This window comes from Schistocerca cancellata, chromosome 3 (genome assembly GCF_023864275.1).
Source record: "Schistocerca cancellata isolate TAMUIC-IGC-003103 chromosome 3, iqSchCanc2.1, whole genome shotgun sequence".
Taxonomy (NCBI): domain Eukaryota; kingdom Metazoa; phylum Arthropoda; class Insecta; order Orthoptera; family Acrididae; genus Schistocerca; species Schistocerca cancellata.
The window spans coordinates 500238441-500263684 of NC_064628.1; the positions used below are offsets into that span (position 1 = coordinate 500238441).

The 25244-nt window shown below is 44.1% G+C and overlaps 1 protein-coding gene and 1 pseudogene across 1 annotated transcript in view; both read left to right on the forward strand.

The window, feature by feature from the left end:
- The window catches only part of LOC126176379 (tRNA dimethylallyltransferase-like), a 490052-nt gene that overhangs the window by 408314 nt on the left and 56494 nt on the right, over positions 1–25244 (forward strand). The gene's annotated exons all lie outside the window — the stretch shown is intronic.
- Positions 8012–8129, forward strand: LOC126177730 (5S ribosomal RNA; annotated as a pseudogene).

Genomic DNA, 25244 nt, shown 5'->3' on the forward strand with positions numbered 1-25244 from the left:
TGTAAATCGCTAGTCGTTACTTTCTGCTGTACGACAGTCGAATCGTTTAAAGGAACGGTCATAACTCTTACAGACTGAGGGGGCACTAACTGGCACAGTGCACTTCGGATGTCGTTACCGGAGGTTAGTTCGAGGCGTGCGTTGAAAGTAGGGCCGGACCGAGTTAGTTATGAGAGGTCAGAAGAGATGCAGATGTGAAATCTCCTCTCTCTCTCTCTCTCTCTCGCTCTCTCTCTCTCTCTCTCTCTCTCTCTCTCTCTCTCTCTCTCTCTCTCTCTCCCTCTCCCTCCCCCCTCCCTCCCACCCCTCACTCATCCTTTCTTTGTTTCTTTACGTACATCTAGATCTAATACTCTGCAGACCATGTGGAGTGGTGCTTGGCAGTGATTGCTTCCCGGCACGTACCACTTTCTAGGGCTTCTTTCTGTTCGATACACGTATGGACCACGGGAAGAGTGAGTGCTTAATTGCTTTAGTGCTCTCTGTATTTACTCAGTTCTTGTCTTTACGTAAACCTCTTCATCTCCGAATAACTACTGCAACCTATATGCTTCTGAATCTGCTTACTATATTCATCCCTTGTTCTCCCTCTACTATTGTCCCCCCCCCCCCCACACACACACACTCACACACTTCCCTCCATTACTAAATTTGTGATCCCTTGATATCTCAGAATGTGTCCTATGAACCGATCCCTTCTTTTGGTCGAGTTGTGCTGCAAATATCTTTTCGCCGTAATTCTGTGCAGTACCTCAGTATTAGTTACAGGATCTACACGTCTAGTCTTCAGCATTTCACATTTCAAAAGCTTCTCTTCTCTTCTTGTTAAACTGTTTATCGTCCATACCTCACTTCCATATATGATTTCACTCCGTACAGATACCTTCAGAAGCATTTTGTCATGTTTCAAAATTGCTCGACGACTTTTCAGAGTATCGAATATCGTACATTAAAAAGAAAAAAAAGCGGATGAACCGAAGATGGCGTCTTATCACGACCGGATAAACGAGCTGGATACACCGCACTGTATAACGCGCGTTGCCAGCTTGTGCTCTTGCATTGTCGTGCATGAAATAACCGTAGGTCTTTGCATCTTCAACTAAATGTCAACTAGGGTGAGAGCAATAAAAGTATGGAGAAATTCGTCTCTGCTTATAGAAGATACTGTAACAACACTAGCTAGCGCTATTGAGTTCTGATGTTTGTATTTTTTAACCCTGTGAGTCGCAACAATATTAAAGTATAGTTTCGAAATTTTTCAAAAAAATATCCTTTATTGTAATCGTAAGCAAGAATATAATAAGAACATATCAAGAAGTAAACAATGCGTTTTTTTTTTAAGTCGGTTCACTTTGGAGCTGTCCGCCCCCGGTAGCTGAGTGGTCAGCGCGACAGAATGTCAATCCTAACTGGCCGGGTTCGATTCCCGGCTGGGTCGGAGATTTTCTCCGCTCAGAGACTGGATGTTGTGTTGTTCTAATCATCATCATTTCATCCCCATCGACGCTCAAGTCGCCGAAGTGGCGTCAAATCGAAAGACTTGCACCCGGCGAACGGTCTACCCGACGGTAGGCCCTAGTCACACGACATTTTACTTTGGAGCTGCTGGGACATACATTCATCAGCCTTCGATGATACCTGTAGAAATAACCTCGGAAACACTTCCACCGAAGATTGACAGCTTACTTCAACACCTGGTCCGACCTCTTTAGAGAAGTGATGCACAACTGCTAATTTGTACGTTGCAAACCATATGCGCTTATCGTGGCAGGCTCACGTGCACTGTCGTCATCAACACCGTCATCAGCTGCATTTTCATTGAGTGGTTCAGGACCTGGCAAAGGTGCTGAAGTTCCTGATGCACTTGCCTTATGAAGAACATCCATAGAAGCATGCTCAGCCTCGCTTTCTGCTTCAGATGTGTCTGAATCCAATTCATTCGGAATTTCTTCTTCTAAAATACGGACGTTTAGATCATGTATGTTCGAGAACACATAATGCCTAAAACAAGCAAAAAAAGGACCTAAAATTTAATAATTTACGTCAAATTACAAAAATAATTAATTAAGTAGATACAGCCCCAGTGGTTTTCTATCGAAACCACTCATAAAAGCTACAGTACAAACTCGAATTTACCTTACAGTAACTTTAGATATACTTACTATCACTGTCAATGATCTCCTCAGTATGATTACTGTGCAAAAACCACACATCAGGTAAATTACGTAAGAATAATTTGCACACACATCTTCTACGATCACATAGCAAACCTCCGCGTCGACTTTGAACGCTGTAAGCGACTGCTGCATTGCAATACATTCGTAGAACTACCTCGATGTATCGGTTGGAGTCTCTCTCTTGCAACAACATTGGGGGTTTCATGCGAAAGGCACGGGCATTAAAAAAAAAAAAATTAATAAAATGATGATGTTAGGCAGAAATCACGGTGGTTCGAAGTGTTAAAATTTATTTGCTATCAAAACCAGTCTTGATCACAATTTATTTATTACGGTGACTGGTTTCGACTTCTACTGTGATCATCTTCAGGCCAATGAGTAAGAACCTCCTTATGCTGGAGAATCACTGAGTAGTGATTCTCCAGCAGGAGGAGGTTCGTACTCATGGGTCTGAAGATGACCACAGTAAAGGTCGAAACCGGTCACCGTAATAAATAAATTGTGATCAAGACTGTTTTTGATAGTAAATATTTGTAACACATTGATCACTGTTCACTCCCATAATGTGTTCAAAAGTAGTTAAAATTTATTATTTGTCATTGTTAGAAGAACAGCAGTTCAGAACTTCCCGAGTGTATAAATGCACTGTCTCTGTCCTCTCTGCCATATCCGAAAGAAAAGACACCAAGCATCCATATAACTGATTTCCCTCGATGGGCAACGAATCCAAATTTTCGCTGCGGATCTCCAAGAGGGAATCTAAAAATTAGCGAGCATGGACGAGATGGACGGAGACTGCCGACAGCTAGCGTTGAGTGTCATTGTGGCTCGCCCGGTAGGCGTGTCTAGGTAGGCCATGCATCTGCCATAAAACCTATGTCCTTATGGCGCAGTGGTTAAAGCAACTGCTTCATAATCGGGCCGGTTTCGAGACCCGGTCCGGCATACATTTTCATTCGTCGCCACCGGTTCCGCACAAAGTCCCGGTGCAGTTAATACCATTAGTTCCTTTCGTTTCCTTTCCTTTCTGCCCCCTCGACCTTCAGTTTACGTAATTCCTGAACAGTATGCTGAAAGTGAACGTTTACGTAGACGTGCTGTAAAAAAGGAAATGTCACGTATTGGTTTTCGTTCGGTGATATTTTAGAATTTTCGTAAAGGCTTTGGCTCAAGAACGGTGGGAAGAGCGGTGTTTCGTGCATCATGTAGTCACATTAATTAGTGCCCGCGTTCTGGAGCATCTTGTCACGGTTCGCGCGGCTCCTCCCGTCGGAGGTTCGAGTCTTCCCTCGGGCATGGGTGTGCGTGTTCTCGTTAGTGTAAGTTAGATTAATTAGTGTGTAGGCCTAGGGAGCGATGGCCTCAACAGTTTGATCCCGTAGTCCTTACCACATATTTCCAAAACATTAATCAGTGGGATAGCCGTGTTCCGACACAGCTCTGGAGACGGTGAAGCCTGATGCATCGCTGCCTTTGTTGAATCACGCCAGGCCGTGCAGTGTGAGGTGGTGGGTGGCGGTGGTGAGGAACGTGTGTCAGCGTGTCTGCCACCCCGCGGGGAGCTGTCTGTGCCTTTTGCCAGCTCGGCACACGCGGCGAGTACGTGGGCCGCAGCCCCGCCTCGGCGCGGCGCGCTATCGCAGACAAGTGTCGGCCGCTCCGCGCATGTGCACGACACGCAGCGCTGACGCCGACGCCGGCCGACGTGGCGCTGACGTAACGCGCCGGCCGACTGGCGACGTAACGGCACGTACGGGCACGGCCGTCCCCAAGGCGACTCGCCGGCTTCCTCCTGCGTCCGCCAGTTCACGTCCTCCACTCTTGCTCCTCGTCCTTCATCTGTTTTTTTTTTTTTTCCTGTCTTCAACTCTTTGTAAATTAGCCTTTCTCAGTGCTTTCCTCCGCCTCTGCAGCTCGCTCCTCATTTCCCTCATTTTTCTGCATCCATTCCTCCACCGCTTCTTCTTCTTCATTTTATGAATTAGGCACCTAGTCTGTTGCGATCTCCCAAGGGATCATGACGACCTGGCCCTCTTCGATTTTAGTCATACCGAAAGAATTCGAAGATCAGTGAAATGTCGTGTGGCGGAGGCCTCCCGTCAGATAGACCGATTGCCTGGTGCAAGTCTTTTGGGTTGACACTACTTCCGCCACTTGCGTGTCGATGGGGGATGATATGATGATAATGAAGACAAAACAACTCCCAGTCCCTGAGCGGAGAAGATCTCCGACCCAACTGGGAATCGAACCCAGGCCCCTTTGCGTGGCATACCTTTGCACTGACCAGTCAGCTATCGGGACGCACAGAATGTAAGTGCCCAGGTAGGAAAAAAAAAAGCCTTTGAACGTACTTTGCCTGACAAAAAATGTAAAGCACACAAAGACATGTCTGGATGACATTGTATCTTCGTAGACGTACACGCCATCGGCGGATGTATAAATGATTATACATTGAAGCGCCAAAGAAACTGGTATGGGCATGCATATATATATATATATATATATATATTGCAGAATACGGCGCTGCAGTCAGCAACGCCTTTGTAAGACAACAAGTGTCTGGCGCAGTTGTTAGATCCGTTACTGTTGCTACAATGGCAGGTTATGGAGATTTAAGTTAGTTTGAACGTGTTATAGTCGGCGCACAAGCGATGGGACACAGCGTCTGCGAAGTAGCGATGAAGTAGGGTTTCACGATGTACCGTGAATATCAGGAATCCGGTAAAACATCAACTCTCCGACACCACTGCGGTCGAAAAAAGATCCTGTAAGAATGGGACGAACGATGACTGAAGCGACTCGTTCAACGTGACAGAAGCGCAAGCCTTCCGTAAATTGCTGCAGATTTCAGTGCTGGGCCATCAACAATTGTCAGGGTGTAAACCATTCAACGAAACATCATTGGTACTGGCTTTCTGAGCCGAAAGCTCACACGTGTACCCTTGATCATTGTGTGACACTCATCGCCTCGTCTGGGCCCGTCAACACCGGCTTTGGACTGTTGATGACTGGAAACATTTTGCCTGGTCGGACGAATCTCGTTTCAAATTGTATCCAACGGATGAACGTGTACGGATATGGACACCTCATGAATCCATTTGCCCTGCATGTCAACAGGGGACTGTTCAAGCTGGTGGAGGCACTGTAATGTTGGGGGGTGTGTGCAGTTGGAGTGATATGGCATCCCTGATAGTCTAGATACGACTCTGACAGGTGACACGTACGTGAAAATCCTGTCTGATCATTTGCATCCATTCATGTCCATCGTGCATTCTGACGGACTTGGGCAGTTCCAGCAGGACAATGCGACACCCCACACGTCCGAAACTCAAGAGGATTCGTTGAAATGAAAAGAGAAAACGTAAGACGTTTCATGATATTTCTAAAGAATGTGCGTTTGGTCCAGTTTTCTGTACCCAGGCGTAGTATTGGCCGAGTGCACGGGAACATGTGAGAATATCGGTTACTTTCGCAACGCTCGGCGGAAGAGCAGAACAGAGGTCTCGCCGTATCGGTAAACGAACGTCACGGAGTGCTTGAATCAACAACTTGCCGTCTGAGCTGACAGTGCACTTCGGCCACGGATCACGCCCTCTCCGCGTGTTCACTTGAATGTCTTATTTTGTGTGTGTGTTGGGGAGGGGGGGCGAAGGTCTGCCGGGAGCAGGGATGTCTGTTGCTCAAATATTCCCTTACATTAGCCCAGCAGCGTCGCCAGGTAGATTAATTTTTTTCCAATTGCGTAATGACAACAGCACAATTTTTAGACCACTTGCTGCAGAATAAAACAAAACACCGTCCTGAGCTGCCACTGTTTGCGGGACACACAGTTGCTAGGAAACAATAAATACAGGTGAAATCTTAGAGATTCCTTCTTCTTTGAATTCCAAAAGCCATTCGAGGATATGCGATATCTTCGACCAAATCGCAGCGCTTGTAAGTTGCAGCGAAAAGGAGGATGACCGTCACAGAATCGATGCTGAATGAAGGAATAGGCAGTTGACCCTCAACAGTATGAACAAATGCAAGGTAATGCACATAAATAGCCAGAAAAGACCCGTTATTGTATGATTACACGATTACAGAACAATCATAGGAAGTAGTCACATCCATTACATATCTGGGAGTATGCGTACGGAGCGATTTGAAGTAGATCCACCTAGTAAAACAAACCGCAGGTGAGGCAAATGCCAATGTGACAGTAATTGGGAGAATCGTCAGGAACTGTTTTGCACCCACGAAAGAGTTAGTTTACAAAGACGTCTTTCGACGATGCTTGAACACTGCCCGTCACTCTGGGACGCGTAACAGACCGAATTGTTAGGAGACATAGCGAAGAATCCAAAGTGGAGCAGCACGTTTGTTACAAGTTCATGTAGCAAGCATGAAAGCGTCGAGGAGATGCTCATTCCACTGTGTAAGCAGACGATGCAAGAGAGTCGTTGTGCATCACGGTATGGTTAATGCTGCACTTGCCCGAATGTACCTTTCTGCACTGAGGTGACAAAAATCATGGAATAGCGCTATGCACATGTACACATGGCTGTAGTATCGCGTACAGAAGATAAAAAGAGCAGTGCCCCCAGCCGATTCTTGTGGGAAGGTTTTCGACGTGATTATGGCCGCACAACGTTTCGGAAATCGTTAGAGAATTCAATATTCTGAGACCCACAGTGTCAAGAGTGTGCTGAGAACACCAAATTTCAGACATTACCTCTCGCCACTGACTTCGTAGTCGCCAACAGCCTTCACGTAACGACCGAGAGCAGCTGCTTTTGCGCAGAGTTGTCAGTGCTAACAGACAAGCAACACTGTGTCAAACAACCGCAGAAATCAATATGAGAGGTACTACGAACATATCCGTTAGGGCAGTGCTGTGAAACCTAGCGTTAAGGGGCTATGGCAGTAGAACGACGCGACTGCCTTTGCTAACAGCACAGCGTCTCCTGCAGCGCCTCTCCTGGGCTCGTGGCCATGTCGGCCAGACCTTAGACGACTGGAAAACCGTGGCCTGGTTACATGAGTCCTGATTTCAGTTGGTAAGAGCGGAATGTAGTGGCACAGACCCCACGGAGCCATGGACCAAAGCTATTAACAAAGCAATATGCGAACTGTAGTTAACTTAAATTCGATTACTTGGATAACATTTATTCCTAAACAGCGATTAATTGTTAAGGAAGACTGTGCGCTATGTCACCGGGCTACAGTTGTTCGCGATTGGTTTGAAGAACATTCTGGATAATTGGAGCGAATGATTTGGCGATCCAGATCGCTCGACGTGAATCCCGTCGAACATTTATGGGAATTAATTGAGAGGTCAGTTCGTGCGCAAAATCCTGCACCGGAAACGCTTTCGCTGTTATGGACGGTTATAGAGGCAGCATGGCTCAATATTTATGCAGGGGACTTTCATCGTCTTGTTGAGTCCATTCCACGTCGAATTGCTGCACTGCGCCGGGAGAAAGAACGTCCGATACGATGTAGAAGGTATCCTATGACTTTTGTCACCTCAGTGTACTTTACGGAAAGACCACGAAGATAACATTAGAGAGATTCGAGTACACTCTGGGCGCTGACAAACAATCTTTCTTTTCGCGGATCCTTCACAATTAGAACTGGGGAGTGACAGACGTACCCAGAGTACCCTCCATCGCACGCCGTGAGGTGGTATGAGGAATGTAATGTAACACCAACAAAGGCGTTAACATGGTACAAAACTTGCACCGTGAGAAAAAAGCATTGGCGAGAAAGGGTGCTGGGTGGGGCTTATATCGAGTGTACCTAAGGCACCCAAACTGTAGTAAGTACTTTAAACTTGCCTTTGTGAAATGTTTGGCAACGGCCTTGCCGCAGTGGTTACACCGGTTCCCGTGCGGTCACAGAAGTTAAGCGCTGTCGGGCGTGGTCGGCACTTGGATGGGTGACCATCCGGGTCGCCATGCGCTGTTGCCATTTTTCGGGGTGCACTCAGCCTCGTGATGCCAATTGAGGAGCTACTCGACCGAATAGTAGCGGCTTCGGTCAAGAATACCATCAAATGACCGGAAGAGCGGTGTGCTGACTCCACGCCCCTCCTATCCGCATCCTCAACGGAGGATGACACGGCGGTCGGATGGTCCCGGTAGGCCACTCGTGGCCTGAAGACGGAGTGATTTTTTTTTTTTGTGAAATGATTGGAAGACCTTCAATTTGCGAAGATACAGCTTCACAAAAAAATCCCATGCTTTGCAGTTGTTACATACATAATTATAATGTGTATGACAAGGAACAGATTAGATGCGCTGTTGTTCTGAAATGTAGTCGAATAGAGCTCCTTAACAGCCTGATGTTTTGAGTAGAAGGAAGCGGGGTGGGGAGGCGATGAACAAACAGCAGAGACGGTTGTTGTTTCGTGTGTTTTTACTGTGCTAGTCCAGATTTTTTGGGAACTTAATATTTGTGTGGGGTTCCGGCTCTCGTTCGGGTAAAACGTCAAGACTGGCTACGGCCTGCATGTCGTGAATACTAATTCCGGCGCTTGACATGGTAATTATTAGCAGTTATTGTCTAGCGCGTCCCTCCGCAGGGCCTAATGGGCTGCGCGAGGGCTGGCTGCCGGCTCCTCCCAGCCCGGCCCGGGCGGCGTATTGTGGCCCTGATTACCATACGTTCCTCTTTTATTCATCGCCGAGGTGGCCATTGAATCTAAAGCGCGATCGATCCTTTGGACAGAACAGAGCGCCCCAGCACGTCATCCTTTCTTTTTCCCCCCGCCTGCTCAACCACAGCGACTCTCAATCCAGTTTCCCTTCTTCCTCCTCACCCTCCTCCACCACTGGATCACCGATTTCGCCGCCACTCCTGTCTGAGGCTTCCACCCGCTTGAGTCAAGCACATCTTGTTTGGCAGTATAAATCGCTGAACTGTTTTGTAAAATGCGTACTTTATTTAAAAGGCACAGCTGTTAAAAGTGCGAAATTTCTGTTTTTGGTGGATGTAGGAGATCAAAAAGGGGAATTTTGAAGTAAGGAAAGTGGTATGAGTAATTTCTTAAGAAAATGATGATGAGTCATTAAGGTAAAGGCGCACGGAAAAGCCAAGTGCAATTGAGGATACAACGTAAAGTGTCTCACGAAACCCGCAGAACGTGCGAAGGGAGGGCTCGGTATCGGAGGAGAGGATCGTGGAACATACTGACTAGAGATTCCTTGAGTGTGAAGCTGCAAAAGAGGAATGGTGTTTACGGCATTCGACACCCCACATATTGTCTACCATGCAGCCACAATATTGGCTGTTAATGGCAACAGGGGGCAGGACTGGAGGTATCAAAATGGTTCAAATGGCTCTGAGCACTATGGGACTTAACTTCTGAGGTCATCAGTCCCATAGAATTTAGAACTACTTAAACCTAACTCACCGAAGGACAGCACACACATCCATGCCCGAGGCAGGATTCGAACCTGCGACCGTAGTGATCGAGGGGTTCCAGACTGTAGCGCCTAGAACCGCTCGGCCACCCTGGCCGGTCTTGAGGTATCCATTGGGGAGCACAGCATGAGGCTACGAAGCTTAGTTGAACTGCTTTTTAGCCGACGAGTAACTCACTACATTGCTATAGTGCTTGTGATGTCCATACAAAGCAGACCAATGGCAACGATAAAAAAAAGCAAACTTAGCATTATATCTGCAACAACAGTTGTCGATGTTGACATTTCCTCAGAAAGGAACTCAAGGTATTTCGCAGAGTGAGAAAGAAGTTGCAGATGAGATATTAGCTTTTCTGCAAGATGATTCAGTTGGAATGTTTAGTGTCATACACGCTCGACTGAGTGAACAATGTACATGAGGTGTACAGCGTTGACGATACATCCTTAAAAAGTGAAAGTGATACTGAAACTGATGTCGAGCCAAGTAGTTCATCACCCTGTTGTACAGGGAGCCACAAATCCTGTCTCCAGTGAAACGCAATAAAGTACAATCGTTGTCCAAGGAGCGAGTACTAAACATAATTGCCGCGCGGGATTAGCCGAGCGGTCTGGGGCGCTGCAGTCATGGACTGTGCGGCTGGTCCCGGCGGAGGTTCGAGTCCTCCCTCGGGCGTGGGTGTGTGTGTTTGTCCTTAGGACAATTTAGGTTAAGTAGTGTTTAAGCTTAGGGACTGATGACCTTAAGTCCCATAAGATTTCACACACATTTTTTTGAACTAAACATAATTACGTAACAGTAAACAAGAGCGGCAGAACAACTACTGTGGTGTGAGCACTGCTTTTGCCTAGTAGGTGGTCAAAATAACTTGCTTTTGCTTCATTGCTCATCTACATACAGGGTGTTACAAAAAGGTATGGCCAAACTTTCAGGAAACATTCCTCACACACAAAGAAAGAAAATATGTTATGTGGACATGTGTCCGGAAACGCTTACTCTCCATGTTAGAGCTCATTTTATTACTTCTCTTCAAATCACATTAATCATGGAATGGAAACACACAGCAACAGAACGTACCAGCGTGACTTCACGCATTTTGTTACAGGAAATGTTCAAAATGTCCTCCGTTAGCGAGGATACATACATCCACCCTCCGTCGCATGGAATCCCTGATGAGCTGATGCAGCCCTGGAGAATGGCGTATTGTATCACAGCCGTCCACAATACGAGCACGAAGAGTCTCTACATTTGGTACCGGGGTTGCGTAGAAAAGAGCTTTCAAATGCCCCCATAAATGAAAGTCAAGAGGGTTGAGGTCAGGAGAGCGTGGAGGCCATGGAATTGGTCCGCCTCTACCAATCCATCGGTCACCGAATCTGTTGTTGAGAAGCGTACGAACACTTCGACTGAGATGTGCAGGAGCTCCATCGTGTATGAACCATATGTTGTGTCGTACTTGCAAAGGCACATGTTCTAGCAGCACAGGTAGAGTATCCCGTATGAAATCATGATAACGTGCTCTATTGAGCGTAGGTGGAAGAACATGGGGCCCAATCGAGACATCACCAACAATGCCTGCCCAAACGTTCACAGAAAATCTGTGTTGATGGCGTGATTGCACAATTGCGTGCGGATGCTCGTCAGCCCACACATGTTGATTGTGAAAATTTACAATTTGATCACGTTGGAATGAAGCCTCATCCGTAAAGAGAACATTTGCACTGAAATGAGGCTTGACACATAGTTGGATGAACCATTCGCAGAAGTGTACCCGTGGAGGCCAATCAGCTGCTGATAGTGCCTGCACACGCTGTACATGGTACGGAAACAACTGGTTCTCCCGTAGCACTCTCCATACAGTGACGTGGTCAACGTTATCCTGTACAGCACCAACTTCTCTGACGCTGACATTAGGGTTATCGTCAATTGCACGAAGAATTGCTTTGTCCATTGCAGGTGTCCTCGTCGTTCTATTTCTTCCCCAGTCGCGAGTCATAGGCTGGAATGTTCCGTGCTCCCTACGACGCCGATCAATTGCTTCGAACGTCTTCCTGTCGGGACACCTTCATTCTGGAAATCTGTCTCGATACAAACGTACCGCGCCACGGCTATTGCCCCGTGCTAATCCATACATCAAATGGGCATCTGCCAACTCCGCATTTGTAAACATTGCACTGACTGCAAAACCACGTTCGTGATGAACACTAACTTGTTGATGCTAGTGCTGATGTGCTTGATGCTAGTATGTAGAGCAATGAGTCGCATGTCAACACAAGCACCGAAGTCAACATTACCTTCCTTCAATTGGGCCAACTGGCGGTGAATCGAGGAAGTACAGTACATACTGACGAAACTAAAATGAGCTCTAACATGGAAATTAAGCGTTTCCGGACACATCTCCACATAACATCTTTTCTTTATTTGTGTGTGAGGAATGTTTCCTGAAAGTTTGGCCGTACCTTTTTGTAACACCCTGTATAAAAATGGTACTCCTTTAGAACAAACTATCCCTCCTGAAAAGTGTGTGACATTGCAGTTCAGTGCACTTGGAACCAGTGGACGAATTCAGCCTCAGGATATTTGTTTTTTTTCCAAGCTTATAAAAAATACACTGATCAGCCACAAGATTATGACCACCTACCTACTAGCTGGTAAGTCAACCTTTAGCACTGATAACAGCGGCGATGCGTCGTGGTATGGATTCAGTGAGGCCTTGGTAAGTCGCTGGAGGGAGCTGGCATCACATATGCACACGCAAGTCACCTAATTCCCGTAAATTCAGTGGAGTTGGCGGTGAGCTCTGACGCCAAATTCAATCACATCCCATATGTGTTCGGTCGGGCTCAGATCTGACGAGTTGGAGAGCCAGCACATCAATTGGAACTCGCCAATGGGATTCTCGAACCATTCCATCACAATCCTGGCCTTGTGACGTGGTGCATTATCTCGCTGATTAATGCCACTGCCTTCGGGAAACATGATCGTCATGAAGGGGTTTGCGTGGTCCACAGCCAGTGTACGATACTCCTTGGCCTTCGTGGTGCCTTGCAACGTCCTCTGCTGATGGTGATATGTCCGTTTCAATTGTAGTTGCCGAAGTCGTAGTGTTAACATAGGCAAGTGCGTGTGCCGTCGGCTGCGGAGGCCTATCGTTAGTAGTGTCGGTGCACTGTTTGTCCAGACACGCTTGTAATCTGCCCAGCATTAAAGTCCGATGTTAGTTCCGCCATACATCGCCCCCTGTTTTTCCCATCAGACTACGACGTCCGACATCGATAATGAAGGATGGCCGCCCAACCCCACGTCGTCTGGACGCAGTTTCACATTGGTTTTGCCACTTGTTGAAGACACCCCAGCACTCATCGAACACCCGACAAGTCGTACAGTCTCCGCAATGCTCGTGGCGAGCCTCCGGGCCATCACAGTTTGCCATCGGTCAAACTCAGACAGCCGGCCGCGGTGGTCTAGCGGTTCTAGGCGCTCAGTCCGGAGCCGCGCGACTGCTACAGTCGCAGGTTCGAATCCTGCCTCTGGCATGGATGTGTGTGATGTCCTTAGGTTAGTTAGGTTTAAGTAGTTCTAAGTTCTAGGGGACTGATGACCATAGATGTTAAGTCCCATAGTGCTCAGAGCCATTTGAACCATTTTGAAACTCAGACAGATCGCGCGCCTTCCCCATTCTACACACGGACAGCACTCTCACTGATACTACATGTACCGTGGTTGTGTTTGACTACCAGTCATCTCTCACAAGGTGACACTGATATTACCTGGATGGGTATATATCGACAATAAGTCTGTGGTTATTATGTTATGGCTGATCAGCGTATTGTCACCCTATCTGCAGCTACACCTTAAAAGAGAGCCTTTCACGATAAGCTCCACGAACAGATTGTTACGCATTCAGTTGCATGCCACCACATTCCATCAGTACTCATCACCCAGTTACCACAATATGATTCTATATGCATTCAGTATGAGCGGATACCTAGCTGAACGTCCTGCACGGTTTGTAACTCCCGAAGTTCGCCTTCGATCTTGATTGTGCGAACCTCTGTGATCACTGTCGACCGACATTCTTCATTCGGTTTTCGTGATACTATTTAATGATTTGTTTGGAACTTTCCTTGACTGCCGACGATGTTCAAATGGTTCAAATGGCTCTGAGCACTATGGGACTTAACATCTTAGGTCATCAGTCCCCTAGATCTTAGAACTACTTAAACCTAACTAACCTAAAGACATCACACACATCCATGCCCGAGGCAGGATTCGGAACTGCGACCGCAGCGGTCGCTCGGCTCCAGACTGTAGCGCCAAAACAGCACGGCCACCGCGGCCGGCGACGATGTTCATTTTGTAAAGTGTAATACTTACGTCCCATAGAAGGTTAATCCCTGCACCTAATGGACACTCAATTTCTGTCGCTCTCCTGATACACAAATAGTGAGTCATTAGCAGCTAATATTTTTGCTATCAGAATTGTTAACACAACACTTTCAGATGACCCATACTAAAAACTGAACTAGGGATCTCGCACTCAAGGGGTTCCTTGTGTGTAGTGATGTAGTTCAGAGGTCGAACTACCTGTTAGACGACTATCGGTGTATCTCTTCAACCTGTATGGACAATGGCTGGCGAGCGAAGCTTTGAAAGGATGCAGAAAATTCGGCTAAGGTCGACTCCTCAACACTATCAGGTATGAATATGACCTGGTACTGCTCGCCAGAAATCAAAGTCAACTGCAATAGATGATTAACCGGTTAGTAGAAAATGGAAGGGAGTATGTCATGACAATCAACATCTAGTATGCGAATATGATGCGGGTATCAAAGCGTGAGAAACCTTTGACGATAACGGTCGACAGTCGAGAACTGGAGAATGTGATATAGTTAAAAAACTTTGAAAGTTTGCTGACAAAGGATGCACACTGCACAAATGAAATTCGCGTAAGAATCGCCATGACCAAAACCGCATTTCAACAAGAGGAGGTCGCTGCTGAGCAGGAAATTGAGCGTGGAATTGAGGAAGAAGTTGGTGAAGTGCTACATCTGGTGCAATGCACTGTACGCAATAGAGACGTAGACCATGAGAAGAAAAGGAGAAAAAATACATGACAAACGTGGTGTTGGAGAAGTGTAGAAAAGATCAAGTGGACAGATCGGATGACAATCGATAATGTACTGAGAAGAGTAGGAGACAAAGAAACTAATGTGAATATAATTTGTCAGAGGAAGAACAGCTGAATCGGACACATACATACACACGAGGGGCACATACACGACGTCATCGAAGGGATATCAGAGGAACTACTGGAGAAAGAAGAATTTAACATTTGGATGACATGAAGGATGTAAGGAGAGAAAGCCGAGTGAGGGAATAAGCTGAAGGCAGGGAACATTGGTGTCACAAATTCTCCGTGCGAATACAAGGCGGGATACTACACAATGATAATCTCACTCCTAAGCCGTTCACCTTGGTGGATCCTCGTTCGGGAGATATTGTCACTGGAAAGCGGACGAGATAGATTTATCTTCAATCGAAATCTATTTTGTCCGACGGGGACATTTTAAGGGTTCCGTGGTTGTATTGTAAGATATGTTATAAAAGCAACTACGAGTCACTAATGCCATGACATATTCCTTTAAGATATTTCCCTGTTTCTTGCCGTTACCGGTTTCGAATATTTAGTTCATCAGATGGCTGCACTGAAATTACAGAGTGAATTGTTCATCAACTGTTGAATGCTGACATTCAAAGCATTCAACAGTTGATTAACAGTTCGTTGTGCAAATATAATGCAGGAGGTTGTTGAACAAAATGTTCTTAACCCGTAATGGCACGAAACAATAATGTGAGTTACAGAAAAATGCCATCAAATTAATGAGTGGTAATTGTTTTTATAACATAATCCATTTAAATGACATAAGATTTCCTTCTCTGTGTCAGAGTACTGATGAGCATCTCTGGCTTCAAAAGACATATCTTCTGAAACAATAACATCCATCTTTGTCCTGTGTGCACTCTTAATCCATTACAATTAAATATCCTTCCCCACTCGATATACTTCATATCGCAAGTACCCAACTAGTGCGTCACCGCCAGTATCAACACCATTAGTTCTTAGACAGAACTGTTATCCACACACTTTCAGATCTTGTTTCAGATCAATATTAATTCTACAAGATTAGTCATAAGTACCTATATTCAGAAGCAGGGAACCATTCGATAGGTTCGCCCCTCACCATTACGTTTTGTAAGTCTTTGGGCGCCACCTATTGAGTTACTGTGATAATCCTGATTTAAGAGGCGTTATGTCAGATTGGTCATTTCCTTGCGTGCTCGGAGCGATTGTCAGTTGCTTGTCGCACCATCGATGGATCATGTCGGCGTTCATGTTGTGCGTGAACACAGCGATTGACAGCATGTAAGGCAAGTTGTACCGCCGCGTAAAGAATATACAGCAGCGGGTCGAGCACAGACACCTAGGGATCATTTGCGCAAATGGAATAACATTTGAAACGCTGTCTGCAGCTCTTACGCGGAAACTACTTACTTGTAAGTAAGTTGATAGTATCATAACATGTGACGCAGGGACACCTTGCTCGTGAACTTGAGCCATTCGAAATCAAAAGCTCGTGAAACATCAAGGAAAGTGGCGCCGAAATATCATCGACGATCCACGGCGTGCAAAGCTTCTTCTACTAGACGCAGTAGTTGCTGAGTAGTGGCGTGACCACTTCAGAAACCAAGCTGGTCGACTGTGAGAAGTCCTTCCGTGTCCACCTCTGGAGACGTTTCAGATACAGCCTCTCAAACAGTTTTGACAGCGCAGGTAGGAGGATTATTGGGCGGTAGTTCATTAGAGATCGCGAATTTTTGCAGGATTCGGAACTGCGACGATCTCTGTGTGCTTCCAGGCTGTCGTGAATAGCCCCGAGCCGAGTACTTGATTGCAGGCCACTGCCAGATAGTCCGCTACTGGTGGTGGTAGATTTCTTTGCAGGAAGTTAGTACGTAAGTCCGGGCGTCCTGGCTTTTTTGACGTTACGGGAGTCTAGCTATTTCTTGACTACTTGTGGGTTATGAATTTTATGATGTCGTTTTCTGCTCGTTCACATGGGAATATACTGTATTGGTAGCCGCTGAGCGACGAGATCGACGTGTTGAACGTCCGTGGCGTCGTTTATCAATGTGAATCTACTGGCGAGGAAGTGAGCCAGGGTTCACTGATGGTGGTGGTCTCCACTAGAGCGATGGATTTCTGCGAGGCGTTTAAATCAACATTCGCGTTGCTTTCCGTACCGTCCCTTCATCAAAGCATCAGGTTGGAAGTCCATGACTGAATTCCGTGTGTTGTTCTACTGCAGCTTTACTTTCCCTCCACTTTGTAATTAGCAGTCGTTTGGTGTCCGTACAGCAGGTGATTCAAGATAGAGCAACCATGTGGTAATTATTTGTCACGAGACGTAAATAGTTCAGAAACACATGCCTCACACGCAATACTCTTTCAAAACTTCATACCGCTTGAAATGCTCATGACCGACGTTTGGTTACCTATTTCAGAATACTCAGTTTAGCATATTCTTCCGTCAGTATAATTTTAGTCCTAAAGATTTAGAACACTGTACCTAATTTCGACTGGGAACGTATGAAATGAAAAAAAAAAGAGATGAAAATCACAGTAAGTGGTTAAATAAGCATTCCCATTGTGGAGAGCTTCATACATAGTACGGAAAGTGCTTAGGTATATTGATGTGCGGTCAGTGATCGTCCGTGAACTATAGTGCAGTTCTGACCTCGTTTTTTGTACACAGCAGACTTAGAAGACATGACCTGTGTCTCGGACAGTACGACGGTGTTCAAACACTGCATTTGTACTATGCCGCAGTGCCTGTGTTGGTTCGATGTACTCTGCAATGTCCTTCAGACAAGCTTGCATCATCGAACCAACACAGGCCCTGCAATACAGTGTTTCATGCCTAAAAACTAGACTTCACAATCATACGTCTCTTCCTGCACAGAATCTGTGCGAGTGTAGGAAGTAGACAAAACGGCGACATGTGGAAGTTTGAGTCTGTTCGGTTTTATCAACAAGAAAAAATGCAGCTGGCGTTCCATCACATTCGCAAATGCTAATATAAATTTTGTATTTCATTTATAGTCAGAAGCAGTCGAACGTGATGTTTAACATTGAATGGCATCAGAAGGTGTGGAAGTCCAGTCCCCGCTCTACGTTCCCGCTGGTTTCCTTAGATGATTGTCCCCTATTGCCCAATCCTTATGCTCCACCGACCTCCATTTCGAAGCGACATTGATCTGCAACCTCCTTACCTTTTCTTTTTAGGGAGGAGCTGTTCCATTTTACGGGTGGTCTGCCCTGTACCTACAGGGCTTTGCCATGTCCTTTTCTAGCTTAACTAGTGCTTCGTCCTTAACGACTTCGCTTTCAGTGAAAAGTTGACTACTTAAAAAGTAAAATACTAGGAAGAACGGATGATATGCCATATTATATGGGGTGTGGCAAAATTACCTGTACAGATTTTGAGGACAGGCTCCTTACATAAAAAAGAAAAGAAAGTATAGTAAACATGGGCTCTGAAATGCATAACTTGAAAGCTATGAGCACTTCTTCTATGCTGCGTAACACTTTTATTACAAGATCTTTGCTTTTAATATATTGGAAGGAGGTAGTATAGACCAAAGCGAGGACAAAACTCCAGTGAACACGGGCAAAAAAAAAAAAAAAAACATATTTTAAGAGCTATGCTACCGTGAAACACATCTCTTCCTATTGAACAATTCCTCGTAGTTCTTCAGGCATGCATTTTAGAACCGATTTTTAAGAGAGTTGTTTTTTCATTCTTATCCATACTACCTCGTCCAAAACATGGAAAGCAAAGAGCTTGCAGCGGAAGAAATGTGTTTCACACTACCGAAGGTGCAGGAACAAGTTCTCATAGCTCTTAATGTATGCATTTTAGAGCGCATATTTACTGCACTCTTTTGCTTTGATGTAAGAAACCTGTCCTCAGTCTCGTGGAGAGAATTTTGTTACGTGCTGTATAATGCTCAGACTAGTTATCAGCTGGTATTCATAGTCTACTTCATATGGCAGCAAACTGACTGTAGAAAGCGATGGAAGGACTTAAAGTGGCGTGAGCGATGGAGCTGATTTCATGTAGAACGACGCAAAGGTTTAGAGATGTGAATAATGAAACATACAGAAACATAGTTACGGAACAATAGAGTGGTAAATTGGAATATAGACTAAAATTAGGCCTCGGCCAGGATTATGGCACGAGCATCAGAATAGGCTTGCCCGCGTCCTCGTCTCTCAAGCATTGTATTCAAGCTACAGAGAAGAAGTGTTAATCTGTGCAGAGAATGAATGAGAGTAGTGGTTCTAAGTTCTAGGGGAGTGATGACCATAGATGTTAAGTCCCATAGTGCTCAGAGCCATTTGAACCAATGAATGAGAGTGGTGACAGTGACTGTAGAATTCTCTTCGTACTGATGAGACGGCAGCGTATCAAGAGAGGTGACGGCAGCGTATCAGAGAGAGGTGACGTTGTTATTGCCTGCCTCTAAACAGCTTGTATGATAGGTGAATAGTAACGCTGTTACGTGCTGACTTTAAGCGCGAGGAAACTGTAACCCATTGGTTTCCAAGCTGGGAGTCACGAAACTAAATTTTTTTCAAAAGATCATTACTATTATCTAATACTGTAATACTGATTATATAAGTTACCAATAATTACTTTTTCTCAATTAGTAGTATTAATGCTGTGAACGTTCCAGGTTCCGTACATAGTCCACCCACTAGACACATATGTTGTGCTTTGTCCTGTACATCGTTGATGATAAAAGTGAGGCATATACGTAACAAATGCTAAATATCTCAAGAAAATGTCTTCTGCAAGTTGTAGGTAGTACCTGTAGTAGTCCAGAAATTGCTTCATTACTCGCTTCGAAACAGATAAATGAATTAATTGACAGCACGACGCACCAGTGACTACATAAGCGCTATACTCCGTTCATCATAATAATAAACTTGATGTAAACAAACACAAACGCGATGATTGGTCAGAAGTCGTAGCACACGTTGTGGTATTGTTATGCTCCTGGAGGTAGGTCCTACTGTGTATGAGATATATTATTACTAAGTTACGTTAAATGAAAGATATTCAAATATAGTAACAACCATCGACGTATTTCTTAATCACGCTTTAGCTATGTAGCTTTTATGTCAAAAATAGTGTACAGTCACAGCCTCTGCACTGTTGTGCTCTGATTGTCACTTTGTTAATACGCACTATGAAAATGGCGAAGGCTGCTTGCTGTTTCGTAATGAAACACGAGTGTGGAACACGTTTCAAAAGTGTTGAGAAATAGGTCTTCTTAATGTTTTTCATAAATTTACACAGATAATCGGCTTTGAATTTTTCGAAGCCATTGTATTAGATACAAATAATACCTTAAACGACAACGTATGTATAGCGCTATCGATAGCTTAGTACGTAGCCTGCACGGTAGCTCAGCGTGTTCGGTCAGAGCGCTGGTTGGCCTCTGTAATAATAAAAAAAAAAAAAAAAACTGAGTGAAATGATCAAAAACGAATTGAAACGGATGTCATCTGACGTCCGCAACGACCAAACACAACGATAAACCACGAAAAAAAAGTAGGTTGTTTATTATCTGCAGAGCATGGTTCGTTGGTTCAATCGTCATCTGAGTCACATTTTTTCCTCGTTCAGTTTGATACCTGCATCTCATAATTGTAATATTTATCATCTTTTTTATGAATAATGCACGTCTTCTTGTTCCTAATTACATATTGCACGCGAAACTCCTGTTTTCATTTCAAATATAAATTCTTAACTATCGGTATTTTGTGAAAGACTGCCAATAAAGTTGCTTAAATTAAGAAAACATAATAACTTAATTTTTAAGGCAAAAATGAAAAACCAAATACTCTTTATTTGGACTATGTCCATTGTTTTATACCAGACATCGGCACGTCACAAAGGAAGAGAAGAAAATGCGGCCCCTAGGCGGCTTCGTGCATTCCGTTGTTGATCGACTCGTTATCAACGTAGCAGATGGCAGTTGCAGAACTGAAACGTATTTCTCTGATTCGGATGAGGAAGGAGCTTAGAGATTACCTGACGACTGGATGTAATTAATACCTTAATTGGCTTCAGTATTCAACAGTACGGTAAAATTCCTGCAGCTCGCTCAGAAAAATTACCGTGAGTTCTTTCCGTCTTGTCACCTAAGAAGCGCGCGGTAGTGCTGGAGTTTTCCCGAATATTATTTCATTCTTTTTAAAACTTAAATGACATTCGAAGCTATATTGTTTCTTTGCACGTCTCTTTTCGCTTCTGGGCTGCAACTGCTCACACCATTGTAGTTTAGTTGAACCAGCTGGCTGACTAGTGTTGTCAAAGTTTAATGCGCCGGTAAAGCAGTCATCTGTACCGTACGTGCGTGTGACACAGAGTAGAAGTATCCTTATGACCGTACTTGACTGTACTGGTCGCAGCTTGGCTTCCGCTCCACGTGAAACGAAATCCAGTGAAATTAAAGCAAACGCGGAAGAATACATGGCGTAATTTTTGCATCAGCTTTATTCTTATGATGAACAGAGTATACTATAGTGCTGTATGCAGTTTTATTATTATTATTATTAGCGAATGTCCCCATGGGAGAACGATAAGCAGGTGATTAACATTTCTTAATGTTCTTCTTATTTTCCCAGTATTTCTTCATTGCCTCCCCAAAGGCCTTCTTCCTTTCTTCGGTCCACTTTGGTCGGAAAGGTTTAGATTCCGTCTCTGGAGTAAACTTCCACTTGTCGATTTTTCTTCTGAATGTATCCCGGTCTGATGTGTTTGTTATGTCAATTTTTGCCTTTTTCAAATCCTTCTTAACTTCAGTTACCCAGGGTATTGTTGCCTTAAGTGATGTCATATAGTCCAATAGACGTTTAGTTAACCTGTTTCCAGGTAATCTGTCTATATGCCCATAAAACTTCATCCGCCTCTTCCTGATATCTGCCTCGATGTTTGATATTTTTTCGGTTGTCTCGGTAGTCTGCAGCCTGTATCCATCTTGTGTGTATCGTGGTCCTAGGATTTTTCTAATAATTTTTCTCTCTACTTTCTTAATTTCGTGTAAATCTAATTTTCTATTCAGGGAGAGTGTTTCACTTGCATATGTGACTGTTGGTTTGATGACTGTGTTGTAGTGTCTGATTTTAGTGCCTTTTGATAGACATTTCTTGTTATATATATTTTGAATAAGTCCGAATGCTTTCTTGATTTTCTGTAATCGGTTTTTTTGTGCTATTTTCTCAAGTCCTGTTGGTTCAATAACTTCACCGAGATACTTAAAGTGCTTGACTCTAGTTATTTCACCATACTTTGTTTTTAGTTTCGAAATATCTAATTTTGAGCAGATGAATTCTGTCTTCTCAAAGGAGATTTGCAGGCCAACCTTCTCAGCACATTCTTTAAGTGTCTCAATTTGTTTTACTGCTGTTTCTTCACTGTCAGTTATAATTGCCAAGTCATCTGCAAACGCTAAATAAGGGATGTTCAATTTTCCTTTACCTCTTCCTAGTTCAATTGGCTTCCACAAGCTTTGTTTCCTTAGTGTTACTTCCCACTCTTTCATAACTTTGTCCAAAACTATATTGAATAATAGTGGTGAGATCCCATCTCCTTGTCTTACTCCTGTTTTAATTGAGAATGGTTCCGAAATTTCCCCTCTGAATTTAATTTTTGATTTGGTTTCTGTTAGTGTTTGTTCAATTAGTTTTCGGGTTTTAGTGTCTAGGCCTCGTTCTTCGAGAATGTGACATAGAGACTGTCTGTCTATGGAATCGTATGCCTTTTTGAAATCAACGAATGTGCAGATTATTGGTTTTGACCTGATTGCTTTAATCTTTAAAATAGTTTTAAGGTTGAATATCTGTTCCGGGCATGATCTATTAGGACGAAAGCCTGCTTGGTAGTCTGAAATTGTATGTTCTAGTTGTTCTTGTGCCCTCTTTAGGAGACATGCAGATAGAATTTTGTAGGTAACTGGTAAAAGTGAAATGCCTCTGTAGTTGTTTACGTCTGATCTCTCTCCCTTTTTGTGCAATGGGTGAATTAGTGCACACTTCCACTCCTCTGGGATATTTTCTGTCTGCCAAATTTCTTGGATGATGCTAGTGATCTCTTTTAACGAATTTGGACCAAGGTTTTTCAGTAGTTCAGCTACAATTCCATCTTCTCCCGATGATTTATTGTTTTTGAGTTTTCTAATGTGACTATAAATTTCTTCTTGAGATGGTGGTAGTGAAGTCTCATTCGTGTGTTCTGGTTGTAATCTGGGGAATCTTGTACTTGGTTGTGGGCAATTTAGGAGTTGTGAGAAATATTTAGCTAGTTCTTGGCAATTTTCTTTGTTAGTTAGTGCCAATTTTCCATTCTGTTTCCGGAAGCAGAGATTTTGTGGAGTGTATCCTTTGATTTGATTTGCGAATATTTTATAAAAATCTTGAGTGTTGTGGTTCTTAAAGTTTTCTTCAATTGTGTTTAGTTGTTCATTAAGGTATTTTCTTTTAGTTTGTCTAAGTATTTTAGCTGTTTGTTTTCTCACTTTGAAAAATGTTTGTTGTGTGGTTTCTGATTTGTCACAATTGTAATTTAAAAAGGCTTGTTGTCTCTCTTCTAATGCGTTATCACAATTCGAATTCCACCATGGATGCTTGGATATTTTCTTTAACGGAATCAAATCTCTTGCTTTCTGTATAATTTTCGTTCGGAAATCTTTCCAGTTGTTTGTTGGTTGTTTATCCCATGCTTCTGTAATTTCTGATTTTTTTATTATTATTATTATTATTATTATTATTATTATTATCATCGTTGTTAGACACAAAGCACTAACAGCCTGAGGTCGTCCAATTTCTGCCAGTTCAGAAGTAAGGAGCGCGGCAATGAAGTGATTTACGAGCAGTACATCTAAACTTGATTTTAAATGGTCTTGCACTATGCAGGTAAGGCAAGTGCCGCAGTGGAGAGGAGTACTGCAGGGAAAGGATGTTTTGTTATAAGTGTGTACCCTCACTGTGGATAGTTAGCTTTCTTTTCTGAGAAAGAGTTGCGTAGCACTTGCGATGCACCACAAGCTCCATCGTCATTCATTCTCTCTCTCTCTCTCTCTCTCTCTCTCTCTCTCTCTCTCACACACACACACACACACACACACATCCAACTAAATATCATTCATCTTTCATACTTTTAAAAATAAAAGTGTTCTAAGAAAAGTCTTTCATTCTGCAGTTAGGTAGGTGTTAAAATCGGCGATAATGTGGAGGAAAGGGGGGGGGGGGGTACTAGCTACATGTCCGATTGCACTCAGGGGTAAAGGTCTAAGAAAGGTAGGGAACCACTGCTCTAGGTAATGACAATGATAGGACATTATTCACCATCGTTTAAAGGAAGGATAGTAATCTAAAAATGTTGTTGTCGATAGATGTGGAATCCAGAATTTAATGATAAGTATTGTTAGCCGTTAGCGCTACAAGGTTTCACTTGTTTTGTTTAATGTGTTTAGAGGCGAAAGGGAGGGGTCGAATGAGAAGACAGAGGCAGTATTTCTCGCGTAACCAATATTCCGTGCATGCGGAACAGTTGTTAATCTTTCTAGACCGTCTTAGCCTGAACTGGAACCGTAGTCACTCTCCAAGCACGTCCAGTATTTGGCGTTAGGCGTTTGTCGAAAAGCACACACTATTTATGAACTATGACTAGGATCATGGCTGTTGGCTACGGATGTCGTGCTCAGCAGCACTCGATAAATCTGCTGTCAAATATTAAGGTTGGTATATTAATTCTAAGGGATGGCAAAAGGCATTTACATCTTCTCTGGCGGAGGTTAATGGCTGCACTGGTTGCCAAGGCCATGATGACCCTATTAGTCGCCCGCATGGGCAGGTCAGTGCAAGAAGCCCAAGAGTTGCGCAGTCGCAGTTGGCTGCAGTGCTAGACCGACCCATCAGTTGACATTCAGCCGACTAATGGTAGGGGAAGCGGGGGAGATTGAGTGGACCACCAACATGCCAGCTGGCACTGTTATCGCAGCTGTTTCGATGACAACGACGACTCACTGAATTATCTCGAACATTTCTTTTATTTTTCAGTGGTAGAGTAAATTATTTTTGCAGTGTCTGTGACAAGGAGCGCAGACTGATAAAACAATATCACAATCGAAACCATCTCAGAAAGGAATACACGAACTTAACAATTTGTGTAACATGTACAACAGTGAATAAGTATGAATGGAAGTACTAGTGATACGTGATCGGAGTCCATTGACTCAGATCATTTTGTAACCTCAAACGATATCAGTACGTTTTTCGAGTTAAATACGTATGCTTTGGTGATAGAAGAGGTAGATGTTACGTGTACAGAATGTATCCCAAATACTTTTATAAGGGGCAATAAAAAGGTTTGAGGGCGTTACTGCAGAGTATATTCAACATAGCGCGACACCGATGCGGGTATGTTAGCACGGACATGTAAGCAACGAATAAGTGTGGCAATCGTGTCTTTCCGACGTGCGTGCAGTAAATGCAGAAACATGAATTATGGTGCCGTTATTATGAAATGC